The sequence below is a fragment of the Mytilus galloprovincialis genome, chromosome 5, assembly GCF_965363235.1.
Source record: "Mytilus galloprovincialis chromosome 5, xbMytGall1.hap1.1, whole genome shotgun sequence".
Lineage (NCBI taxonomy): Eukaryota > Metazoa > Mollusca > Bivalvia > Mytilida > Mytilidae > Mytilus > Mytilus galloprovincialis.
In genome coordinates, this window is record NC_134842.1 from 50,464,427 (window position 1) to 50,484,482 (window position 20,056).

General features: G+C 33.2%; 1 protein-coding gene and 1 long non-coding RNA gene across 2 annotated transcripts in view; one reads left to right on the forward strand and one right to left on the reverse strand.

Moving 5' to 3' along the window:
* LOC143074064 (uncharacterized) overlaps window positions 1–20,056 on the reverse strand; it is a 367,901-nt gene that overhangs the window by 152,618 nt on the left and 195,227 nt on the right. The window lies entirely within an intron of this gene.
* On the forward strand, window positions 706–3,279 carry LOC143075983 (uncharacterized). Its single transcript, XR_012978494.1, has 2 exons — window positions 706–2,489; window positions 2,952–3,279. It is a non-coding gene; the product is annotated as an uncharacterized LOC143075983 (long non-coding RNA).

Consider the following 20,056-nt stretch of genomic DNA (forward strand, 5'->3'; position numbering starts at 1 on the left):
CATCTAAGTTGATCAAACTAAAACTAGAACCAGCTTATCATTTTGATTTGATCGTCACTGATGTGTCTTACCTCGTAGTACTTTATTTAGTCTTTTAACTTTTTTGGATTCGAACACCATTGATGATTCTTTTATAGACAAAATGCGCGTCCGGTGCAAAGACAGGATTTTGAACCTGGTATTTATGATGAGTTTATTTACAAACACCTGGTCGATGCCGCTGCTGGTCAATACATTTATGGTCTTGCACTTGATCTTAAAAAATATGTATTAGATTTTAAGTTATTCCATGGTTTTGAACTGAGTCTTATTTATAGATTTTATTAACATAAAGCTATCGGTGTCTCTTTTGATTTTTAAAATAACAATTCTTTTTTTTACAGAAATAATAGTTTTATAAAAAATGTCTATCCCTCAAAGAAAATCGAAACACGAAATAGAGAAACATGGAATAGAACCCGAATTAAAAGATATAAATCCTGGTCTTTTCTCGATGAAATTAAACTTGATGTACATTGCCGACCATTTGAAAATTGAACATAGAAAAATAGCTTTACTTGCTGCAAAACAGGAAGAACATCAAATAGTCCATGCTGTTATACATTTAATGTTAACATTACTGGATAATCCATTACAAAAGCACAGGCGCGTAGCTCACAGTACTGAAAAACTTGAACAAAATATCAAAACGAACCCAAAGCAATTGAATACATTAGCTGACCTTGCAGTCTTGTACAAAACTATAAATGCAGAGGACAAAGCTGTAGCGATATATGAGACAATTAATGAAATATTGATAAGTAATGATCTAAGTGATATCAAAGAAAAGGCAGTGTGCGTTCTTGAACAAGGTTATGCGGTCCTGTGTGACGAATTCTCTCAAAACGAATGTGAAGCTCAACACAGATTGGCTGATTCTTTTCAACGTTTGCAGTTAGAAAAGAGTGTATCTGTTGGTAAAAAACACGACCTTCTTTGCCAGGCCTTGGAACACACAATTATTGCAAAACAAATGCTGTATCGTGCACTCAACTGTAAAACTAAAGACGATATTGGTTATGAAAAGAAATCTAGCATGAAGATGTTTAAGAAAGGGATACAGTACATAAGAAGTACTGCCTATCCAAAGGAACATGTTTACATATGGAAATACTATTATGCAAGAGCTTGTAATAGTGCGACGCTCATAACAAGTTGTAACGATATTAAAGCAGTTAAACTGTACTGGTCAATAATAAAACAATTACCAAAACATGACACACAATATACCGTTTACAGGGCACGTTCATATGCTTGTATTGGTCACAGACTCGTTACACCAAATGAGGTCTTCCATCAAGAAATAAAGCATAGTAAATTATCACATGAGAAAAAATTCCAAGTTGTTATGAAAAATCCGCTATCTGCTTTTGAGTATGCAAATGCTGAACACCCGCACGACGAGATTGTTCTAAATCGTAAAGGAAAGAGCTTGCTCTTCGTGTATAAGTTTGGACCTAAAACACCAGAACATGAAAATCATCTGACCGAGGCGGACAAAGCGCTATCCTTATCAATATCACTTAACCCTCGTTTGAACCATCTCAACTTTTCCACACGAATGAACGTCTACTTCGAAATGTCCTCTTTGAAACATACGTCCGCTGACAGTAGATACGATTTGTTACAGAAGGCATTGGATGATGGCAAAGTAGCAATACCTCTCACTTTAAAAGGCAATGATGTCTGTAAAGTTGCTGAAATTTGTCAAAGACTTTCAAAATTTCCTAAATCGTTTTTGTACGGACCAAAAGCTGTAACAAACAAAGAGTACCTTCATATTGCTCTGGATTATCTGAATCAATATATCTGCACAAAGGGTCAAACGTATACCCTAGCATTCGCCATGGGAACTATTCATTTCGACATGGGAAAATTTCGAACCGCCCTAGAATGGCATAAAAGAGCTTTCCTACTCTCAGATTACAAACGTGCAATTGGTAATGTTAGAAAATTGTGCCTTTGTATTCTGATATTAGAAGAGTCAGCACCTGTTTATATAGAGTTTATCAATGCATTAACATTTATTGCAAGCAAACTAAACAAATTAGATTTTGTTGATACTTTAGTACCGGACAGTCTTTGGAATGAATATCTTAACAAGCTGTTGAGATTTCTTGACTTTTTAAAATCATTTCCACTTACAACGAACCAGGTTGAAATTGCTGAGTATTTGACGAATGTTTTATTAAAGAAAACTCTCATGTCAGGCCAACAGTTAATACAAATACATCGAAAAAGCCAGTACACACCGTCTATAAGAAAGGACTTAGATTATGAGTTAAAAACCGCAATCTTACTTCATCCAGTAATTATGTCAGCAAGTGATGACCAGGACTTTGAATATGACTATTTTGCCGTCATGAGTCATGAAAATTCTGGTTGGATTGAATGTTTTCTTCAGAAGCAGCTGAGCACTCAGATGCTTTATAATGATATGACATTTACAGGTACATGTATGCTTAAGCTATATCAAAGTAATATGGTTATACACATTACCATTTGACATTTTGTTAAGGCTATAATCTTTGAAATTTAGAATAAAGTAAAATATTTTTGATTTTCTAAAATGGTTGATTGTGATTCATATGTATGATCAACCCACCTACCTATAAAACTAATTCTAAAAAGAGACGTCAGATTCACTTTGTCAGGTTTTTTTTAAAACGCATTCTGTGAATTAAAATACAATAACAGGGAAACGATGTTCATTCCTCTCTTATAAAGTCAAACCATTGGTCAGGCTATATATTGTTAAGCAGTTCAACGGATGTACCGATCTCTGAGTAAATTTAGGAAGAGGTAGTCAATAAAAATTGACAAAATAAAAAAAAAAGAAACAAAGGCCCAACCATTAAATCTAACTATCCAAATAATGTTTGATACTTTTTTTCATTTATTATTTGTTTTAGATTGTCCTGAGGCTATCAAATATGACTCCTGTTCAACGTTATTGGAGACCACCATTAACGGTATTAATAAAAGTCGAAAGGTCATACTGGTTCTTTCAAATGATTTTTTGACCAGAGAATGGTGCGTGCTGAAGTCAACAATTACAGAAATGCTACAGAAAAGACATGGCATTCTTTTAGTTGTTTTACTGGATAATTGTGATGTGCCACCAGAAATAGATTCTGAACATTTATTGTACTTTGATTTCACCGACGAGAAGAAAATCCCTATGGAAATTCAAAATTTGAAACTGGCTTACCTTTCAGTTTAATAACTGATAATATGCTACACGGTTTCGATTGTCATTCAATGTTTGCATTTTATATGTCCTTCATTATACAAGCAATTGGATTTGATTGGTACCCACGAATATAAATGAATCCACAGTATGAGAAGTTGAATATACACCACGTTTTAGAATGTATACAATACACTTTCAATCATAATATTGATCACAGTCAAACAATCAAACAATCAATCGTTTGTATCGGAAGAAAGTTCGAATCTTCTTTGGAGTATTTATTGGTTCAAATTTGTCGCCGTACATTTCATTTGGAGTCGGATTGAATTTTCATTATGACTTTTAGAGGAAGCTAAAAGTTTGATCAATTTTAATGTTACAATTTGAATTGAACTTCCCAACGAAGTTTGAGTTTAATTTAAATTTATAGCACAATATTTGCTTGATGTAGGAAGTTCCATTTGTAGTAGATGAAAAGAAACATACAAAAGAGTAGCAACAATAGATGATAACAGATAGTCTTTAATCTGTTATTATGATTAAATTGTAGCGATTATAATTGATAAATAACGACTATTATTAGACGATAAACCGTAATGTGGATCTTTTATCAGCTGTTTTACAACTTTTAATCTAAAACAGTTATGTCAAGAAGTAGGACAGGTTTATTGCAAAAGTTTGTATCGTGTTTTTTCTTTTATTTACAATTTGTTGGTGCATTAACTTAAAGGTTGTTTTATTTTCTGTTGTCGCATCTAGAAACTCACTGTATGATTTCATGTTGTACAGTTATATTACAGTAGCACGTGTACATATATTACATAACTTCATCCCAATAAATTTGGTGTGGTTAGTCGTTATTTTTTTTTATTTTTTTTATTGACAGTTGTTTGCTTGTTTGTTTGTTTATCTCTTTTATTTTAGTCATGACGTTGTCAGTTATTTTTGACTTATGAGTTGGAATTTACATTTACTAGCCACATATTCTGATATTGGACAACACAAATGCTCTGCGAATACGCTGGTTTTCCGAGACGTTTTAAAACATTTCTGGATAAACACATGACTATGTATATGTGTCAATTCTAAAGAACAATTGTTATGACATCACCTTATTCAACTTTCCAAAAGAATTTTTTCCAACTGGAATGGAAAGCAAAACAAGTACATCTTTTCCCGGCTGCATCTGCGACTCTCAATAAAGTCGTAAAACAGCGACCAAAGCTTTGTTATTAGGGAAAGTGGTGTATGGTTACATATATATCGGGAGAGTTAAGAAAAGATATGAAAATTTTATAAAAATGGCGGATCTGACCCGTCATTATGTTTAACGTACTGAGTTGTTTTAATGGCTGCAGCAAGGTTAAACTCTGACGTGTATGATACACATAGTTAAATTTTGTATAAAGTTTACTTTTAAAGCAGCAAAATATGAAAATGAATAGATTATATAAAACGAAAAACTATGAAATCAAAAATAAGTAGATAAAAAAGAAATACTCAAATGAAAATTATTGATGTAAAAAGTTGAAAATTAGAACTTTCATAGATACTATGTCAGATTTTAGACAAAGTATCCTCCAACATTCTTAAATTAAATTTCTTTTTTTTAAGAGAAGATGTGATATGATTGCCAATGCAACAACTCTTCACAAGAGACCAAATAACACAGATATTAACAGCTAAAGGTCACCGTACAGCCTTCAACAATGCCCAAGGTGTGTACCGCATAGTCAGCTGTAAAAGGCCCCGACTCACAAATGTAAAACAATTCAAACGAATAAAACTAATGTTACGGTACTAACATGTAGTAAATCAAATGTCGTTGAAGTTTAACAACTTCAAATATTAAATACATGCAATAAATGAGTGGGAAATGAAATCATTTGTTTTACATGTTACACAATAATCTGTATTATTTCTTCCTTCAGGACAATTATTGTAACTTATTTGTGTCCTTGAAAGTTTAACGATGTTATATGATTAGATAAAACAAATCAATAATAGCTATGCGACTTTTTTGTTGAATTAATAGTTAAATGTTCATTGTGCATTCCCCATCTCATTTGAAAAAAATCGAGTTTCAATCTTGATTTGCATTGCATATGATAAGTCATGATTTAACACTTTCGTTTATTATAGGCGTTTGATTATCAGTACTGTATTTAGTACATGTCAAGCTTTGACAACGCATTTATATTAGTTTTATTTTCAAACGTCACACTTCAACATGCCATCAATACGTAACACTTGACATAGATACTTAAGTCGAACTTTAGTTTATGATAACAACGTACAGAAATGAAAGTAGGTTGTTGCTTTCTGGAAATTAAATTCAATACATTGAGCTTTACGTAATATAAATTGTGTATTTCTTCAACATTTACCAAAACTGCAACCGTCTGTGTTTTGTAAGAAACCCGTGCTTTTTTGAAATACGAAGAATATATTTACAACAAGTTAAGCCACATGTGTGATTATTTGCCCTAATTTGACTATCATGTTTGTCCTTTATGGTTTCAAACACTTCGATGTTGTACCGAGTTTAAAATTTCAATACCTTTTTCCTCCAGCATCAAAAGGGATATTTTTCAAATATCATCATTTCAACATATTGAGCCAACTTATTAATTATTTGACCGACGTTGGCGAAACATCTTGTCCTTTTGGGTTTTATCAACTTTTTATTTTTCTAATTAGCTTTGGATGTTTAAATACGTTCGTTCACAGGCATCATCAAGTGCACACCAGTTGTTATCATGGTGGAGCAAACGTATTTACATTAATGCTCTAAAAATTTGAAATAATCCTGCTTTACTTTGAGACCGTTAAAACAAATGATTATTTCATGCATCAACATAATCACTTTGGTTACATTGTTTAATCTTTTTAAGTTGGTTTTACGTTTTCATTTATTTTGAATAATTATATGATTATCCAATGAAAGATTGAGAACTTACAACATGTACAAAGGATATCTAAAGCGTAAATAAAGGCAACAGCACTATACCGCTGTTCGAAATTCATCAATCGATAGAGAAATAACAAATACGGGTTACAAACTAAAACTGAGGGAAACACATCAAATATAAGAGGAGAACTACGACACAACAGTAAAAGGCAACACACAGAGAAACGAACTATAATATAGCAATAACCATTTTTCTGACTTTGTTCAGGACATTTTAATAAAAAATGGTGGGTTGAACCTTACATGATAAGTTTACAATACAAATAAATGGGAGAACATATTGGACAGAGAAACACACGAATAATAGCCAACAAAAGGTTTAAAATTTGATACAACAGACGCGCGTTTCGTCCACACAAGACTAAACGGTGACAAAGTAGACGAGCATTTAGGACCAAAGGTTCCAAAAGGTTGTGTCAAATACGGATAGGGTCTTCTGCATGCGAAAAGAACATCATTATCATTTTGCATAGACTGATCCAAATCTTGTTTATGAATTCAATGAGCGAGATGCCTGTGTTGTAAAATGTGGTAGTTGTCTGTGTAGTGTTACATTGATTTTTCTTTCTTTGTGATTTTTACTATGTCAATATGACCATTTCTCTTTTCCGTTTTGAAATGAATAAATGCATTTCAAAAACCGTTTAAGGACAATAACAATAAATTCGATTTAAACGACAACGATCTGAATTATAAATATATATAAATATACATGCATTAAAGCGCTAGTAACGATATTTCAACGAACTGTTATTATTTGATGTGAAATGTAGTTTGCGAATTAAAAAAATTTAATATATACATTCTGTTCACCGTATTTATTTACTTTTGCTATACATATATATATATATTTACAAGTAAACATACATTCTACATTCAGCGCTCTTCAGATCGTTGTATACATTTGCATGTAGAAAAGGTAGATACAATGAAAAACTACTTACTTGTATTTCTAACATGCTCTTTTGTTGATATACAATGACCCCCCCCCCCTCCAAACAAAAAAAAAACAATATAAAAAAAAACACAACAAAAACAAATACTCGAATTATACTGTTAGCTACATAACCAGGTTTAATCCCTAATTTTAAATATTAAGCAATACCCGTAACAAGTAAGGATTATCTAAGTTGCAGTTTGTTTTCAATTTGTTTTATGTGCTTCAGCGATTCATTTTGACTTTTGATAATGTCATGCTCGTTTTGTATTTCCTTTAATGCTCCTTAGTTTTGTTATTTTGTTTTTTCCTACTTTGTTTTAGTTTTCACTTTGAAAACTACGGTTAATAAAATGTAGCCAAATCAATCGTTAGTAACCTTTTAATTGGAGAGAGGTCTTGTGTATGTAAAACAATTCGAAATGTTAGTATGACCATGTCACTTATACTTAATATCAACACATAAGTTCTCACTTCTTCGCTGATAATACCATTAATTAAGGGAACTCTACCAGCAGTGTGATATTTGCAGATTTAATCTGCGTGTTTATGAGTTTAATTTTAAGTTCATTATGATACAAAAAAATAACAAATCCTGTTTTCATAAATTATTCACCGACGTTTTATAAATAAAAAAAAACGATAATGCAGATTTTCGGAAAATGCAAAGTGAAGTCATAAATAGATAAGGTCTAAAAACGCCGGCTTCCTTCTGTTGGTTAAATATTTCCCTCTACGAAGTATATAAATTGTGGTGAGTCAGTTAAGAGGTGTATATATACTTTGGCCTGATATTTGGTAACATATAAGATGAACTGTGTAAAGTGCTGCATATTGATTTGTGGAAATAAACGTTACGTAAGTTCTGTTTTATCAATTATTTTACGTTTGGTTAATGTCCAATATGCAACATTTGTAAGATTTAAGCTATTTTAATGAAAATATGATCAACAGTTTATCATGCTAATCATAGAACTTTGAAAATAAAACATATTGAACACCTATTTATGAAAACAAATCAGTTGACAGTTTTCATTTTCCTGTCTCTTTAGGAATGTATGACTATGTATGTGAATGCTACTGATATTTGTTTTCGTTTATTCTTATTCAATACAAAACTGAATAAGATTAAGTTTATAGTAATTAAGCGTAAAGTATTATGTTAATATTACGGTTTAAATGTCTTTAACTGTACATAGTAGCAATGACCATATTACATGTTGGCATACAAGTTGTTGTATGAACGCCCGTGAAGCTATCTGCATAGTATCGATTGCTTCACTTTCCAACTGATTGTACCTACTGTTGATTCATTTATTTTCGTGGATACCAATTTTCGTAGTGTGAGGAAAACTTCGTGGATATTGAATTTCGTGGCTTTGGCAAAGTCTGCATTCATACCTTTAGAAAATTTGTATTTCGTTGATCATTCAAATTTGTTGTCCCCCTGTTCCCACGAAATTCTTTAAAATTGGTATCCAACGAATAGAAATGAATCACCAGTAGTACTTTATTTTGTAATAGTAATGTATAGTTAAACTAGCTTTTGCTTGACACAATGTTTTTTTATGAACGACAATTAAAGCTAATTTTCGACGTATGCGTTCCAATATATCACAGTATATGTGACTATCTTTTACATATGACATTTTCCTAATGTTTGAAGTATATAGCATGTCCTGGTTAACTAACTGGAAAACTAGCTATATATTTTTGTTAATCCACTTGTATCAACATTTATTTGTCAGATAAAAAATTCAGAAGGACAAAGAACAACTTAGACGATAAGCCTTGCTTGGTATTGACGCTTATTATACCGTATTACCTTTTTTTAGTGATATTTGTGTTGAACTTTTATTTCCTAATAAATTTTGGTTTGCATTAAAATATATTTTCTGAAGATATACTTGAGGAAAATTTGTACTTTTACTGTAAAGAAATTAAAAAAAAAAAGAATATTCTCAAATGTTTTAATACTAAAACATTGGGAAAACATTATCACCAAAAACATGGTTTGCTAGTAGGATAATTAACGAAAAAAAACCGCTTTTCATATTATTTGGTGCAATGCCGCTGTTAAAAAGTCATAATAGCTTGAGTTAAAACACAAAACGCATACGAACATTTTAGTCAAATTATAATATTTTTCAAAATGTTAAGCAAAATTAGTGTTGAAGATGAAAATATATTATAGTTAATTTTGTGTATAGCTAAATTCCATAAATTTACTGAAAGCTAACTGTTTTCCGTAGTTTTCAAAATGTAAGCCCAAATTAATTTCTTGAAAAGTAAAATACATGTAACAAAGAAAACCCGACAATTTAGGAAATTCAAAACGGAAATATCTTTATAAAATGGCAAAATCGTCATAGTCATCATAGTCTTGACTTGATACATGCCTTTCTATATGAAGACAGTACAAGACTAAACTTGGTTTTATAGCTTGCTAAATTAGATGATGCATGGTGGGCCCAAATAAAAGAAAACGTTGCAAAATATATCGTAAATATTAAATTGCTCGGAAAAAAGTCTTGTGTATGTCAAACAATTCGTTATTTTGGTATTACCATGTAAATGATAATTTGTATCAACATATACGCTCTCTCTATAGGGGATAATATACCATCGATTAGGACAAATATATAAGCAGTTTTTTTCTTTGTTGATTTAATCTCTGTGTTAATGGTTTTTTTAGCCGCTTTTGACCCGAATAAATTGATAAACCCTGTTTTGATGAAGATGTCAACGACGTAAATGTATTATAAATTAAAAGAAAAGTGATTTGCATTTTCCGAAAATTCTAGATCTAGTCATAAATAGATAAAGATTAACAACGCCGCCTTTCAATTGTCGATTTACTACTTCCTTTTAGAACGTATATATAAAGTACGGTGTGTCAGATAAGAGGTTATATATACTTTGGTCTATTAATTGATAACATGAATTATTGAATATATGAAGCACTTCATATTGCTTTGAGGAGTTTAATATTGTGTATGTTATTTCAATCATGTATTTTACGTATTGTTAATGTTGAATGTTTAATAGGTAAAGAAATAAACTATTAAACTGAGAATGTGATCAACTGTAAATCAGAGAATTATGCATAGTGATATACTTTTAATCCCTCTTTTTACCTTTTATATCTTAATATAAGTTTTTTTTATGAGTTTTAAATTAGCATAACCACAAAACTATGTTTAACTCTCCATTTTTTTCTTCTTGAAAAGTCCTGTATCAGGTCAGGAAATGAGCAATTGTTATCTAATAGTCCATGTATATGTATGTTGCATTCATGCTTGTGATACACTTCATTGTTCTGATAATTCGTAGTTTTCCTCTTATTATTGATGTATTTCCCTCAGAGGCGGATTTAGGGAGGGGGGCGGGCTCCCCCTCTTGAGAAAAAAAATTGAATGTTTATTTAGGGAATCACTAAAGCGTGACAAAATCGGGCCCCCTGTAATGCATCCAGTGGGCCCCCACTTAAGAAAATTTCTGGATCCGCTACTGTCCCTTCTCTCGGTTTTAGTTGGAAACCGGGATGTGTTTTCTCTCAATCGATTGATGACTTTTCAACAGTGGTATTCTATTGTTGTCTTTATTTGAATATCGACCTACATCGGATCTTTCTTCTATTTTACATCTGCACTGTTGACAAGCAGATTTTAGTAACTGCAGCTACCCCGATCAGCCGTCGTTTGGTTATTAATATTTGCAATGAGACTGTAAAATATTAACCTTAATCAGTTGGCCGTTACTTAGAAAATAGAAAGTGAAAAAAGTACGTTAATGATGGTAACTGTTTATGTTATTTTTGAAAGATCGTGGAAACTGATTTATGGGATGGTGGTAACTTGCCAAAAAGTTATACATGTTATATAAAACGACAAACGACAAATTTAAACTATGTACAATTTAGCCGTGATATATGGCCCTTTACCCTTAAATTAGATTACGTAACGTCTTTCTTCCTTTATTAGTTATAATAGATAGTTTCATTAACCAATCATTTGAAACAAGATTTTATTCCTTTGTTAAAAAGTTCTTTAATCGCTATTTGGAAGCTCCCAGATTCTGAAAAAAAAAATATATATTCCTAAGTATGTGTAGTTCTGTACACATTCTAAAATCTGGTTCCTGGAGAATATTTTAATATATGTTTGTCTTTCTGATTTGTTACAATGCAAGATTTTGGTATTGATGTTAACTGTCATTTTATAATCAAATGTATTTAGTTTGTAAAAACAATTTTGAAGTCCTTGATGTGATGATGATTTAAGAACTACATCATCAACATACATTAAAATCTATAAGGGATCTGTGTTTAATAAGATTTATTGGGTGACTTGTTTGGTCAAAATAGGTTGGCAAATCATTTAGATATATGTTAGAGAGACAAGGTCTTAGATTACCTCTTGTTTTTCTCCCATATTTGGTTTGTCCTGTGTTGGTATATTTTTACACAAGCTTCAGTGTTTCGATCCATACATACATTTTTAATGTCATAAAACTTTGTTCCAACACCTATACATTTAAGTTTATAAAAAAGTGTGTGGAACTGAATCAAATGCACGCTTGAAATATACAAAGCATGCATACAGAGGCTTCGAAATTAGTTCTCTAGATTTAAAAAAAATAGTCAACCTGTTATTAATGAATAAATTGATTAACTTGTCTATATTATCTGTAGTGGTTAAACCGCAGTAGTTAGCTGGATCATGTTTAGATTCAGACTTGTGTAGGGGGTGATTAAGGCCTGGCTCCTAGCCCCATTATTTTGGGTAAATACTACTTGAAAATACTTAATTAAAGATTTTTTTATTAGAGGAATACAATCCGTTTGGCTATATTTTATCATTTCATTCGAGATAATGCTGAATCCACTTGATTTCAAATTCTTAAGACCTTTGGTTATGACCAACAGTTGATTGCTACGTATCGGTATCAGAGGCGGATTCATTTGTTTTTTCAAAATTAAAACTAAAATATTCATTTTGAACAAAACAAAAAAGGAGCTGCATAATGACAGCATATCATTAAGAATCTGGGAAAGTTTCATAAAATATAATAAGTGGTTTAAAAGGAGTTGCGGATACAATATGGGCACTTCCTATTTTAAGACAATGGCAACGTCCATGTTTTTCCAATAACAAACCCAACAAATGATTTTAAACAAAAACAAAATAGGAATTGCAAAAAAGCATCATACAACTACTAACCTGAGAGAGTTTCATTTTGTTCTGATTAGTGGTAAAGGAGGAGATGCGGATATAAAGTTACAACACTGTTTGTAAAATTGTTGCATGGAAGAAAGTTTCATTTTAAGACAATGACAATCAAAACCAAGGAGTAAATAAAGAATCACACAACCAAAGTACATTTACATTAACAGTTATAGATAATATCAAAAAAACACGACTCCACTAAAACCGTGAGTGAAATCAGGTGCTCCGTCGTGTTATTGCTTTGTTCAATTCGGTAATAAATTATTTTGATTTGATTCCCCAACACAATTCTGTCTCTTGCGCTAGTATTGGTCTATACTCCTATATAATAGTATACACCTATTGACTGGGTGTGAGGGTAATAGCAAGTTTGTTGTCCCTGAGGTACCAACTATTGCTCGAGGCAAAGCCGAGAGCAATAGTTGGTATGCGAAGGGACAACAAACTTGCTATTACCCTCACACCCAGTCATTAGGTGTTTTATTATACTGAACAACACAGCCATTAAGTATTTTATATATATACCAAATAACTAATTTTCTAAAAGTGTATATATATCATCTGAAAGAAAACAAAAATGTCACATAACTTTATATGCACATGATGAACTATACTTTTTTTATAATTCGTTTTGTATTAATAATTATTTCATTAATTTCAATCAAGACTGGAAATACTTGTGTTAAACTTTCTGTGCTTATAACAAATTCTAGCTAAAATACACCAAACGCAAATACACTTTTAATATACGGAGAGCGAACCCATATTAAGAATAAGGTACTTTATTTTAGATCTTTAAAAAATTCCCCGTGAAGATTTTTTTTTCTTTTTTATAATTGCTTCTTATAAGTGAAATTACAATCAACACAAACAGATCCCACCGTTTACAATATTAGCGGGAGTTTGACGTTGCAAAGCATACGTAACCAAGCAAAGTAGTCAATGACATCATTATCGACTAATGAAAAATAAGCATGAAAAAGTACGGGAAAGATGATTATGAAACTATTCATCGGGGCAATAGTCTTTGAAACTATTGACTGGCAAATGGTTCTGTGGAATGAAATAGCACAACTATTTCATTACTTTTGATATAGAAAAAACACACTGAAGTATAATAATTTCAATTAAGATGGGTTATTGTGTATCATTTCATGTATAGTGATGTTAAACACTGTATTACTGAAACAAAACATCATGATACATGTACATAAAAATTACCATCATCTCCAAACTATTTTGATCGTCAGTTACCACCCTCCAATTTTTTAGTTACAATCATCCATCGTCATCAACGCATTTTTATTGTGTTTAATTTTCTCAGTAACGGACAACTGTTTAATGTTAATATTTAACAGACTCCTTGCAAATGTTAATAACCAAACGACGGCTGAGTGATGTTAGCCACATTTTGTAAAAACAAAGTAATTAAGAGGGAAAGATCTTACCGGGATTCCCCTCCGCAATATTTGGATGGGGGTGATTTTAGTTACCATCATTCGCTAGTCAACAGTGATCTGTGAAGTTCAAACAATTCAACGACATCGAATATAACATTTAAATTGATGAATTGGCCTTCAAACGTGTTTTTACCTCTTCAGTAAGATACTAAAATTTAGTGGAATTTCCATTCATTTTTAATTTGATACAATATTTTTAATACTTGCATATTTCTTTTTGGCAGAAGGAATACTTTTTACAAGCTGCTGCTTCTAATAACTGAAACGGAAACGGAATGGAGACATGGAAACCAGAATTGACCGACATGTGTCCCGGTTTAATCAATATGAAATTAAATATGTTGCATACATCAAATCACGCGTGGATCGATAATCGAAAAAAAGCGTTACACAATGCAAAAGAAAAAGAACATCCAATAGTTCATGATGTTGTTGAGTTAATGCTTATTGAAGTGGAAAGTTCATCTCAAAAACGTAGACACAAAGCGAACAATATTGAAAATCTTGAACGTTAGTTGAGGCACAACGAAAATCATTTAAATACATTAGCTGACCTTGCAGTATTAAATAGACACAGCAACTTACCAGAAAAGGCTGCGATCTTAGAAGAGAGAATAGATACAATATTGAAAAACAGCGATCCGAATGACATCATGGAAAAGGCTATAAGTGTCCTTGAACAAGGTTATGCTGCTTTGTTTAAAGATTACACCGGAAGTGGCATTGAAGCACAGCAAAGGTTACTAGAATCTGCACAACTAATAAAAGTTGAACAAAGTACTGCTATAGGAGAAAAAAAAAATTTTCTATGTCAAGCCTCAAATCACACACTGGATGCACGACGACTTATGTTTCAAGCACTAAACTGTAAAACAAATGACAGTTTCTTTGATAAAAAAATCGAGTGTGGAATTGTTCGAAAAAGGGTTGCAATATCTCTCAAATACTTCGTATCCGACAGATAAATATTACATTTGGAAATTTTACTATGCAATGGCTTGCAGCAGAATGCCTGATATTCAAAAAGCCACCAGCGGCACAACATCCATAAGTGAGACAGCTGTAAATCTGTTCTGGTCAATACTTGAGAACTTACCAAAAGAAAACGAATGCTTTACTATATATAGAGCTCGTTCATATGCGTATATTGGCCATATTCCTATTTCCACATATAAACCCTCTGACGCCTTTCCAAGTTACAGCTCATATGAAAATGACAAACAATTTCAAGCCATTCTCAGAACTCCGCTGTCTTCTTTTCAATGTGCTAATAAGGAATTGTCCTATGATGAGGTTGTTCTTAGTCGAGAGGGAATTAGTCTTTGGTTAGTGTACAAGTTCGGTACGACTAAAAACATCGAATATCTTGAAAAATCAGAGAGACAATTATCGTCTTCCATATCACAAAACCCTTGTCTGCGCCGGTTTGATTTTTCCACCAGAATGAAAGTCTATTTAGAAATCTCCTCTTTGAAAAGCGTTTCTCTTGGTAGACGTGAAGATGTATTAAAGAAGGCGTTGGAGGACGGAAGAACTTCAATAAGGCTAAATTTGAACGCAAAGGATGTTTGTAACGTCGCTGAAATTTGTCAAAGACTTGCTAAATTTCCGAAATTTTACCTTTATGGACCAGAAGCCGTTTCCAACAAGGAGTACTTACATGCAGCCTTAGATTACCTTAACCAGTGCTTTAATGCAAAGGGTCAAACTTATTTCACAGCATTTACATCTCGGGCAATTTATTTTGATTTAGGAGAATTTAGAACCTCATCAGAATGGCATAAGAGAGCATTCATGATGTCAAATAAGTTCGGAAATGGAAATATACAACAATTAATATTGTCAATTTTGAGATTGGGAGATGAATCAAATATGTATGACGAGCTTATTCATGCGTTAACATATATAGCTAGAAAACGAAAGGACGTAGAATTCCTTCAGAAAGTAGTACCAAAAGTTCATGGGGATGAATATCTAGGAAGTCTTTCAAATTTTTTGATTTTCTTGCAAACCTTCCCACTCACGGCAGAGCAGGTTGAAATAGCGGAGAGTTTAAAAGCTCGTTTAATCAAGAAAGGCGTCTCAAAAGTTGACCAAAACTGTGACAGTCGGTACAAAATATCTACCACCCAAGTCGTAGAATATGACTTAAAACCGGAAATTGTGTATCAACGTGTTCAAATGGAGACTGAACCTGTGGATGTTCAACACAACTGGAGATATGATTTCTGTATAATAGAGATCATTAAAATTTTATATTTTCAATAATCTGATTTAATTCAATCGAATATTTGTGTGGGTGCGTGGGTGTTGCAGTCTGTAGCTCATTGCCATATTCGGCATGGCCATAGATGGCGCTCGCAGCTTGAATCAGATTGTTGGAATTTCCGTATCAGCTTGAATTAGAATTTTGGAATTCCCGTATCGGGCACTTGTTAATTTGCTGTCGACTTGAAAGCAGGTGTTTCACAAATAAGTTAAACTATTTAAAAGAAAAAGAAAAGATGCCAAACTAGAGAAATGCCATAGGATCGCCATCCAGGGCCATGGGAAAGAAGAGAAGAACGGCTAACAGGACAGGCGGACAGAGAATGCAGAACGAGGAAATCCCACAAAAGAAGGACGGAGCTGGACGGAGAAGAACTGCCAAGAAAACACAAGGGGTCGGACATGTGGTGGCAGAAGGACCGGTGGAAACTACTGATTTCTCATCAGGTAATGAGTCGGAGGAGGATGCACGAGCGTTCCCCTCTTTAAGGCACGACCCATTACACCAAAACTTTGAAATTGCAAATAATTCCATTGATTTCACTCCGTCTCAAGAATCTAGCATTCATGACACAGTGGGGGAACACGTGTCTTTTAAAATTAAGAAAAAAATTTGGGAGGGAAAGTTTATTGAGCTTCATTCTCTTTTGAGAACGCGAAAAGCAATGGAAGAGGTGGACGAGGGCGATTTGAAATTAAAAAGGGGAAAAATTTGCATTGAAAAAAGATCGTCGAGTGTTTATTTGTCCATAAATGAATGGACTTCAGCATTCATGGTTTTTATGAGTGTCTACATTGAGGAATACAGCACACGGGCACAGGAATTGTTAAAATATATGCGCGATATAAGACTAGCGGCAACGAGGTCAGAAAACTGGGCCACCTATGACGAGCAATTTAGGCTAAAAATAGAAAAGAATCCAAATTTATCTTGGGGAAATATACACGGTGAATATTGGCTATTACACATCACATCTCCCATAGTACAAAACTGTGTGTCAGTGCAATCATAGGGTGATAGAACAAATACACTACATCCGCTAATCTGATGATTATAAATTCCTAACTGTCAGTATTAATTATAAGTCAAGTCAACTATAAAAGTGATAACGTATAATGTTAACATAATTTAACAATCCTCCCTCTTTTAATTTAGAAGATCAAGATAAACAAGATTAATCTCTAGTGAATGAAAGTAATAAATTCAATTTGCACTCAATTGATCTAAATAGCTACAAGTTTTACTGTCTATATTTTTAATGTTCAATTATGAAATCCTAAACCTACAGTGATATCACTACACTAACTTAACCACAAATATTTACAGTCATATGTTTCTAATACGTCTCTCTGGTGCCTTTCTTACTATTTCTGTGCGCTGCATAACGATAGTATCATTAGCATTTTCAACTGTTTTATTTTTGGTTATTATTGTTTGTTCGGATTCATTGTTATTTTCAGAGTTTTCGGTATCGCAATTGAATTACATGTTGGTATTGTTATGAATTCAGTGTCAATATCAGATATGGTAATTTTAAATATGTTTGGTATGTTTTTATTTTCCTGCGGTACGAATTCACGAATCTGATCAATATGTCTCTTCCATACTAAATCTCCAAATTGGACTTGATAAGTTACTGTTCCGAGTTTATGAACGATAGTTCCTTGTTTCCACTTGTTATTGTCTCTATAGTCTCTTTAAGATTTGGACTCGCTAATGGATGCAAAAAGAATATTTGTTTTTTACCATCTCCTCATTTTATTATTATTCTCTGTGGAGCTAATGATTTGACAGATTTAGAATTGACAGGGAATGGTTTAATTGAAAATGTAAAAATGGTCTACCCTACGTTACCAGGCTTTATTTAAAAAGGTTATTATAATATGGTCTTCAATGCTACAGTGCGATACTGGCATGTTGCACCCTTGGATGCGGGTGCAATAATAGAACAGAACAGAAAAAGAGAAATTTAGTGGCCAAAAACTTTGTTACAGAAAATTGGGGTAAAGCTATATTACATGAGAAGTGTCTTTATACAGAACAAATGGAACTAATTTGTCACAAACTGGAAATCAGGTTTTCTTGAATAATATACAAGGGTGTGGGGGTTGAGTCTTTCCTACGCACACCATAATCAACTTTTCCTAAGTTTCAATAATGAAAATTTTGTGGAGCTGAGAACCCATGTCAGATTTGGTAGCTGACTTGGGCTCTCATGTGGCGGTCCAGGGAGACTGGTAGTGATTGGGGGATTATTTCACTCGGCCCTTGCTCTGGGCCTGACAAGTTCTAAAACTTGCAGGTTTGGAAAATGTGGTTAGTGGTAACGGTGGGGTCTACAGATGGGTGACTCTGGGACCTCCTCCACCTCATCTTATAGAGGGGAGGCCTACACCTGCCAACAGGTGGGGCACTAATAACTGGAGCATTGGTAATACGAGTGTTTTCCCCGGTCACTCCCCATGGTAGGTGGTGGTGTAACCGTGTTTAACTACCAGGGGTTTTATGAAACTATGTCAACATAGGTCAGCTGATAGCCATTGTGTATAGGTAATCGGTAGTCACCCTGGCGCCTCAACAAAATATTATAGAATACTCTGTAGCCAAAGTAATGCCACAAAGTAAAAATGTATATTCTAGTCATGATAATGTAAATACAAGTTGGTGTAATAAAATGTATTTTTAATTCAAAGGATTGTTTTTGTATAAGTTGTAAATGAAATACAGAGGATGGAACCTCTACACAAATGAGTAAAATATACAGAAAGTCTGTACAGTATTTGAATTTTGGTATTTGTGAATTACAATTAACAACACACAAAGAGAGACAACTCTAGTTTAATTTTTAACATATTTTAGAAAATACGTCAACAACTCTTGATCGTTGTTCTTCGTCTCATTGTTATTCGTTCAGTATTGATATAGGGTCTTCTTATATGAGTATTGCAATTAATAGAGATTATTAAAATTTTATATTTTCAATAATCTGATTTAATTCAATCGAATATTTGTGTGGGTGTGTGGGTGTTGCAGTCTGTAGCTCATTGCCATATTCGGCATGGCCATAGATGGCGCTCGCAGCTTGAATCAGATTGTTGGAATTTCCGTATCAGCTTGAATTAGAATTTTGGAATTCCCGTATCGGGCACTTGTTAATTTGCTGTCGACTTGAAAGCAGGTGTTTCACAAATAAGTTAAACTATTTAAAACCCGCCCACCCTCCCTATGAGAATAGTTGCTGCTGTTTTTGTTTTATATTTTCAGGCACTTGTTTCCTGTATTTGATTGGAATATTATGGTTACCAATATCCAGGCTGACCTTCATAGTATTGGACCAATACAGGATAATTTTGAATAAACTTGCGTTTCTATGAATTGGACATTTCAGTTATTCAGCACTTTTTAACATATTATGGACTATTGTGATTTAAGCATCCAGAATTAATTTTAGTTTTTAGTAATTAACAATTTTAATAATTGGAAAGAAAACAAGACACTTTTTAGAAATTAATCATCTTCTACTATCCTTAGGCGCAGAGTCAATTTTGAATGGGGGGAGGTCCAGGGAAACTGGTAGTGATTGGGGGCTTATTTCACTCGGCCCTTGCTCTGAGCCTGACAAGTTCTAAAACTTGCAGGTTTGGAAAATGTGGTTAGTGGTAACGGTGGGGTCTACAGATGGGTGACTCTGGGACCTCCTCCACCTCATCTTATAGAGGGGAGGCCTACACCTGCCAACAGGTGGGGCACTAATAACTGGAGCATTGGTAATACGAGTGTTTTCCCCGGTCACTCCCCATGGTAGGTGGTGGTGTAACCGTGTTTAACTACCATGGGTTTTATGACACTATGTCAACATAGGTCAGCTGATAGCCATTGTGTATAGGTAATCGGTAGTCACCCTGGCGCCTCAACAAAATATTATAGAATACTCTGTAGCCAAAGTAATGCCACAAAGT